Source organism: Myxocyprinus asiaticus, chromosome 28, assembly GCF_019703515.2.
Source record: "Myxocyprinus asiaticus isolate MX2 ecotype Aquarium Trade chromosome 28, UBuf_Myxa_2, whole genome shotgun sequence".
Taxonomy (NCBI): Eukaryota; Metazoa; Chordata; class Actinopteri; order Cypriniformes; family Catostomidae; genus Myxocyprinus; species Myxocyprinus asiaticus.
Genome location: NC_059371.1, coordinates 38526054 through 38534305, shown reverse-complemented (window position 1 = coordinate 38534305; position 8252 = coordinate 38526054).

Here is an 8252-nt window from a genome sequence, read left to right as displayed (position 1 = left end):
GCTGATTACCACAACACTTTATTTCGACTTTTCTTTAAAAAAGGCAAAAATCTGGGTTTCAATGGGGCACATACACTATATTGGCAAAAGTATTCGCTCACCCATCCAAATAATTGATTTCAGGTGTTCCAATCACTTCCATGGCCACAGATGTATAAAATGAAGCACCTAGGCATGCAGACTGCTTCTACAAACATTTGTGAAAGAATGGGCCGCTCTCAGGAGCTCAGTGAATTCCAGCGTGGTACTGTGATAGGATGCCACCTGTGCAACAAATCCAGTCGTGAAATTTCCTCGCTACTAAATATTCCACAGTCAACTGTCAGTGGTATTATAACAAAGTGGAAGTGATTGGGAATGACAGCAACTCAGCCACGAAGTGGTAGGCCACGTAAAATGACAGAACGGGGTCAGCGGATGCTGAGGCGCATAGTGCGCAGAGGTCGCCAACTTTCTGCAGAGTCAATCGCTACAGACCTCCAAAGTTCATGTGGCCTTCAGATTAGCTCAAGAACAGTGCATAGAGAGCTTCATGGAATGGGTTTCCATGGCCGAGCAGCTGCATCCAAGTCATACATCACCAAGTGCAATGCAAAGCGTCGGATGCAGTGGTGTAAAGCACGCCGCCACTGGACTCTAGAGCAGTGGAGACGCGTTCTCTGGAGTGACAAATCACGCTTCTCCATCTGGCAATCTGATGGACGAGTCTAGGTTTGGTGGTTGCCAGGAGAATGGTACTTGTCTGACTGCATTGTGCCAACTGTGAAGTTTGGTGGAGGGGGGATTATGGTGTGGGGTTGTTTTTCAGGAGCTGGGCTTGGTCCCTTAGTTCCAGTGAAAGGAACTCTGAATGCTTCAGCATACCAAGAGATTTTGGACAATTCCATGCTCCCAACTTTGTGGGAACAGTTTGGGGATGGCCCCTTCCTGTTCCAACATGACTGCGCACCAGTGCACAAAGCAAGGTCCATAAAGACATGGATGAGCGAGTTTGGTGTGGAAGAACTTGACTGGCCTGCACAGAGTCCTGACCTCAACCCGATAGAGCACCTTTGGGATGAATTAGAGCGAAGACTGCGAGCCAGGCCTTCTCGTCCAACATCAGTGTCTGACCTCACAAATGCGCTTCTGGAAGAATGGTCAGAAATTCCCATAAACACACTCCTAAACTTTGTGGAAAGCCTTCCCAGAAGAGTTGAAGCTGTTATAGCTGCAAAGGGTGGGCCGACGTCATATTAAACCCTATGGATTAAGAATGGGATGTCACTTAAGTTCATATGCGTCTAAAGGCAGATGAGCGAATACTTTTGGCAATATAGTGTACCATGGAAGTGAATGGGGGGACATTTTTTGAGCGCTTAAATTCTCACTGTTTCAAAAGCATAGTGACAAATCATAAACAATATGTGTGTTAACATGATTTTAGTGTGATAAAATCACTTACTAACCTTTTCCGTGTAAAGTTATAGCCAATTTTACAACTTCGTTGCCATGACGATGTGATGTTAACAAACCCTAAAACCCTAAAATGACCATTTAAACAAATTTACAGCTCAAATAATACATGAGTTTTAACAGAAGATTGAATCTAAGTGCTTTTATAAAATTATAAGCTTCACATTTCTTCCTTTAAACCCTCCAAAAATTGGCCCCATTCATTTCCATTGTAAGTGCCTCACTGTAACCTTTTAAAGAAAAGGAGGGACAAGTCTAAATACATTTTTGTGGTAATCAACATTATGCCACAATTGCTGTCATTTAAGCTTAACTTAATTGAACCTGGAATATTCCTTAATAGAGCAACCAGAATGTTAAAAAAACTCCTTTTGTGTTCCATGAGAGCAACGACATGATGGTAAGTAATGATGACAGAATTTACATTTTTGGGTGAACTATCCCTATAACATCCTCCGTCTAGTCTAGACATATTTTTCTTTCAGCACCTGCCCAACGAACTGGAATGAAAAACGCAGCTGGATTTGTCCTGCATATCATATCCATGCATGAGCTATGTGACTATCTACAGTAAAGATGAATTTACAATATAAACACCCCATTAAAAAGATTTATCATCAGATACGACAAATAAAACCTGCAGTCTGCTGTATCTTTAAGGAATAGTTCAACCAAAAATAAAAACATTTGTGCAAATACCATGCACACTCAAGGATTCTTTCGAGTTTTGTGTGGTCACACAATTCAGTCCAGATCAAGTATCATAAAAATTCTTTCTCTCCTAGTTACTCTTCACTGTCTGGTTGTTATATTGAATGCAAGGAAACAGACCATAACTGTAATGGCCACAAACTTTATTGCTTATGCTCTCTTGTTAAAAACTCTCCCAACATTCAGCTGCCCGGTAAACACTCCCTGCAGGTCAGACAGCAGATGAGACCTTACATGTTGCGAACAGATTTTCAAACTTGACCTTTCTTCTTTTAAACTGTTCTTTCCAAAGAGACACTGATAATTCAGCACACTATCATAACAAAACATTCATATGGCGAGGTTTAAGGCTGAAGTGTGCAATTCCTACGCCACAAGCGTCACCAAACAGAATTGCAAGCACTCCCTCCATCTTCCATGGTAAACCAAACAGATAGTCCCACCACAAACTCAAGCCATTGTGCCAGTGTTGCTTTGTCAGTTTTTCTTTGAGTAACAACATTTAGTGGCTGTATATTAAAGGGATATTTCACCCCAAAATTAAAATTCTCTCATTATTTACTCACCCTCATGATATCCTAGGTCTGTATGACTTTCTTTCTTCACCAGAACACATTTGAAGAAAAATAGAAAAATATCTTAGCTCAATAGTTCCTTAAAATGCAAGTGAATGGTGATTTCTCTTTTGAAGCTCCAATAATCACAGACAGTCAGCATAAACGTCATCCATACGACTCCAGCGGTTAAATTAATGTCTTCTAAAGCGACACGATCTCATTTGGTGCGAAAAAGATAAATATTTAAGTACCTTTTAACTATAAACCAATCGCTTCCAGTCACCAGCCGTATACGCATTCAGGAGAGCGTGTGACGTATTCGCATCTTGGTTGAGACATCCAGGATAGGCACACAAATGAACCATTGTGAGTAAACAAACAGACACAAATACAGATCTAAACCAAAACCAATGAATCTTCTGTACAGCATTCTTCCTACTCAGTTGTATATAGCGCTGCTCTTCCTGGTGTGTCGCAAGTTTGCCAGTTCTCACGTGTCTTACATGCCAACATGATGCAACATGCGCATACCACTGCTGACCGGAAGCGATACTTTATAGTTAAAAAGTACTTAAATATTGATCATTTTCACACCAAAAGTGATCATATTTCTCCAGAAGACATGGATTAAACCACTGGAGTCGTATGGATTCCTTTTATGCTGCTTTTATGTGCTTTATGGAGCTTCAAAGTTCTGGTCACCATTCACTTGCATTGTGTGGACCTAAAGAGCTGAAATATTCTTCTAAAAATCTTCATTTGTGTTCTGCTGAAGAAAGAAAGTCATACACATCTGGGATGGCATGAGGGTGAGTAAATGATGAGAGAATTTTCATTTTTGAGTGAACTATCCCTTTAAAATCACTAGAATTTATGTGATGTTTTCTTTTTTTTCCAGCAGGGATATGATAAAAGTCATAATGTAAAAAAGTCAAAATAATTAATTAAACTGATTATTAATAACAATAATTATTATGGCAAGTATAGAACATGATGCCTCACAGGTGTGCGCTTTTATCGGCAATAAATAAAGATACATTAAATACAGTATTGGCATATCTATACCATATAGCACTAAATTCAATGTTTGAATATAATATTATAAAGCACTTGCACTAAATATGTTAGCATTGTAGGGTAATTGAAGTGTAGGGAATGCATGATGGAATGTTAGCATAGTAGGCTTATCAATAGGGTTGCTAACTGTCCTGTAATAGCAGAATGTCCCAAGTAGGTATAGCTGCAGCCCGGAGATCTAAAACGGGGTGGAAACTTCAAATGAAGGTGGAGTAACTCCACAAGGGGGCGGGGTTACTCCAGAATGGGGTTGGGCCAACTCCAACTGGGGGCGACACTTTCACACACACGATAAGGATTAGGGATAGTTAGGTTGGGGCTCTGTATATCTGTGCTGGTGGTTTAGAGCTCTTCTTGGAGCTCAGCATGCAGCTATATCCTTCTCGAACGTCCTGTATTTTGGCCAAAATTAAAACGTCCCCTCTCGTACTGAAGCAGCAAAATGCTCAAGGAGGAATATAATGTTAATTCTTAAAGGTGGAGTAAGTGATTCCTGAGAAAGACTGTTGATATTTGAACTCAACAGCCAAATAAACACACCCCTCCCTTCAGTGCTCCTTCAGAGGCTCCGCCTCCCAAATTCATGCACATGCAAGTGTTGTGTGGATCGGTCCGATCCACTGTTTATTTTCTCATTTACACAGCCAGGGCTGTGTACAAACACCAATGTTTTTTCAGCGCACACACAGAACGGACAGCTAGTGGACCGTGAAGAGATATTCACAGAATTTTACAAAAAGTGTATTGGATTAAAATGATTTACCCAACCTTTAACTACTTCAGAATACTGAATCCAGAAATCTTCAACAGTACATCCAACATGGGGGGAGGGAGAGAGAGAGAAAGTGAGACTGAAAGGATCTCAGCATTGGAATCTAGGTCAGAGCTTGTTAATTTCAGGGATTTAAGGTTTCAGACATAGTTTTCAAAGAAAAAACAAAAGCGTGGCAGGATGGAAACAGGCCAGTATTCTGTGGAAAGTTCTGAGGTTTCCAGAAGTGCTAGACACAGAAAAACAAGAATCAACAAATCTCCAAAGTTCTTGCCTTGAACAGTGCTGGCTTTACGCCGCCAGCTTCATCTTAAAGACTGACCCCTCAGCATTAAGTAGTATAACTTTAGCACACGGGTTGTCAAACTTTTTCGATCCAAGGATCCCCCACCGAGACTGTCAGGCAACTCAGCGACCCCATTTCATTAATAACTGTCTATGAATTATATAAGGGTCATGATGAATTAACTAGCAGCAGGTGTGACACCAGCCTCACAATCAGCCAATCAACGTTCTCCATCCCTGGCTTATTGCCACCACCTGTGGCTCATCACAGTTGCCCATTAGTATCATTATAAAAGACTTTATTTTCAGTTGTAGTTTTGAAGTATTGATACCTTACTGAGTCTGTAGACCAGCCTACTGCAAAACATATGTCTTGTAAGGACAAACCGTTCGTCCATGCCCATGAAGAGGCCATCCCTCTAGTTGAGTGTGCTTTAACACCAACTGGACAATTCGCACTCTGCGACTCGTAAGCCAGGGTGATCGCATCAACGATCCAGAGAGAAAGTCTTTGCTTGGAGATGGACATTCCTTTTGTGCGTCCTCCATAGCACATAAAAAGCTGGTCAGACAGTCTGAACTGGCGGGACTGTAGCTGGGCGAGGGGGATTTAGCAGCCTCACACCCCTAAGGAACTTTATGATCAAATCATGTTTACCTATAGAGGTGCCAGCTTCAGGTGCGTGATACGCAGAGATAGTCACTACATAAACTTTGAGCATTGACGGAGTGAGCCCTTTGTCCAATAGCTCTTGAAGAAATGTAAGAATTTCAGGTATGGGGCAGTTCACTGGGTCTTTGCCGTGTGAAAAGCACCAATTAGTGAACACGTTCCATTTCAGTGCATAAAGCTGTCTTGTAGATGGTGCTCTAGCCTGTAAAATGGTGTTCACTGACTGGGTCAGTTCTGGGAAGTTTAGCATGCTCTGTCCAGGGGCCACACATGCAGGTTCCACAGTTGGGCCGGGGATGCCAGATTGTGCTCTGCACTTGAAAGAGGAGATCCCTCCTCAGCGGTATTTCCCATGGAGAGCCGTCCAGAATCTCTATCATTTCTGGAAACCAGGACTGATTGGGCCACTTCGGCTCAACCAATAGAATTGTTTCCTTGTCCTCTCAGACTCTGTATATGACAGAGTGAAGGAGGCACACCAGGGGAAACGCGTATTTGCTTTTTGCAGGCCATTCGTGGGCCATTGCATCCACTCCTTGCGGAGCATGGGACTTGGAGTACCAGTCAAATCCTCAGGACAGTCTGAGGATGACATATCCATTTGCTGGGCATTGCTCCTTGGTGTGACAACAGGTCAGTGCCGTAATTCAGACGGCCTGGGACATATGTTGTCCGCAGGGAGAGGAGATGACCGGCAACATGTCAGTCTCATCAGTGGCAGGGAACAAATTCCGCCTTGGCGGTTTATGTATGCCACAATGAGCAAATCAGAACATGATAATTCGCTATTACGGACTGAAAAGCATTCAAGGCCAGGAAAACAGCCGACAGCTCCAGGCGGTTGATGTGCAACGCCCTCCTCGCACCTGTCCAGGTACAGAAGGCCGGGCGTCCGTTGCACAATGCACCCCAACCTGATGCCACCACTATAAGCCCCAGTGCTTTTTGAAACAGCTTCAGTGGAAGTGTTCTCCCCAGCTTGAACTGAGACAGACACTGGAGAATGGCCTGAAAGCGCTAGCTCGTGAGATGGGAGACGGACTCCCAAAAAGGAGATTTGATGGCTGGGGGAGAACATGCTCTTCGCCCAGTTGACATTGAGGTGCAGGCTGTTCAGATATTGGAGCAATAAGTCCCTGTGCTGGCATAACAGAGCCTCTGATTGGGCCAGTAATAGCCAATCGTCGAGGTAGTTCAAAATGCACACCCTGTTCAGTTTCAGAGGGGCTAGTGCCGCATTGATGCACTTTGTGAATGTGTGAGAAGCTAGGGACAGATCATAGGATATTACAGTTCTAAACAATCTCTATCACGTTTTCTGTGAGGAGATTGTGAATTTTCTGCACACCGCACCATCACACCCCGTTTATTATGGGACTGTGGATGACAGGATACTATTGGTGAAATATGACCCTTTTGGCATTCCATATTGGAGCGTGTAGCATTGCAGTTCTAAACAATCCCTGTTGTGCTTTCTACGAGGAGATTGTGAATTTTCTGCACTGCACCATCACACCCCATTTTTTAATGGGACTGTGGATGATAGGACACCATTGGTGAAATATGACCCCTTTGGTGTTCCATATTGGAGAGTGTAGCAGAATGTGTGTGCAAACTCATGCAATGAGTGCTTTGATCTTTTCTGAGAACGTTCTTATTGAACGTAATACACAGAAACAACATTTTGAGTAACATCCTGGTCCTGGAGGAAGGAAAATAATTAGGATGTCACAAACCACACAGGGCGGTGATAGCATCCAATACATTCCTCAAGTGTGATAAGTAAAAATTAATTACACTACTTACTGAATTCGGGAGGGAAGATTAACATCACATTGGGAGCAAGGTGGCCAGCGTACAAACTGAAATGGCTGTGAGGGCCCACCCATCATTCGTGGAGCGAGAAAATGGCATGTCGGCTCGCTTGCTAGATGAGACTGAGCATCGCTCACCACTGGGAAGCAGTTGTGCACAGTATTCAATACATGCCTCAAAGTGTGATTAGTAATGAGGAAGGAAATAATCAGGATGCCACAGACCACACAGGGTGGTGACAGCATTCAGTATACATACCTCAAGTGTCATTAGTAATTATTAATTTCCCCACCTAGTGAATTTGGGAGGGAAGATTAATTTCAAACTGAGAGCTGGTGTACGAACTGAATCGTGTAGCCTTGTGGACCCACTACACATCAGCGGAGCGGATAATATGCGCATCCATGGGGGTGTAACCCCAGTGTCCTGGCCAAATTTCCCCCATAGGCCCTTCTCAATCATAGCCTCCTAATAATCCCCATCCATTAATTGGCTGTATCACTCTACTCTCTCCTCTCCACCAATAGCTGGTGTGTGGTGAGCGTACTGGCACACTATGGCTGCCGTCGCATCATCCAGGTGGATGCTGCACACTGGTGGTGGCTGAGGAGAGTCTCCCATACTATGTAAAAGCGCTTTGAGTGCCTAGAAAAGTGCTATATAAATGTAAGAAATTATTATTATTATTATGTCGTCAGGCTCGCTAGATGAGACTGAGCGCCGCTCATCACCGGGAAGCAGTTGTGCACAATATTCATTAATACACACCTCAAATGTGATCACAATTTCAACAATACGCTTATAAGAATACAAAACTCCTGCCGAAGCGCTGGGGGGAATCAGGATGATGAAGTGGCCCGTTCACCAGCGAAGAGTCAAGCGGGGAGGTGGAGTAAATGTTCACTGG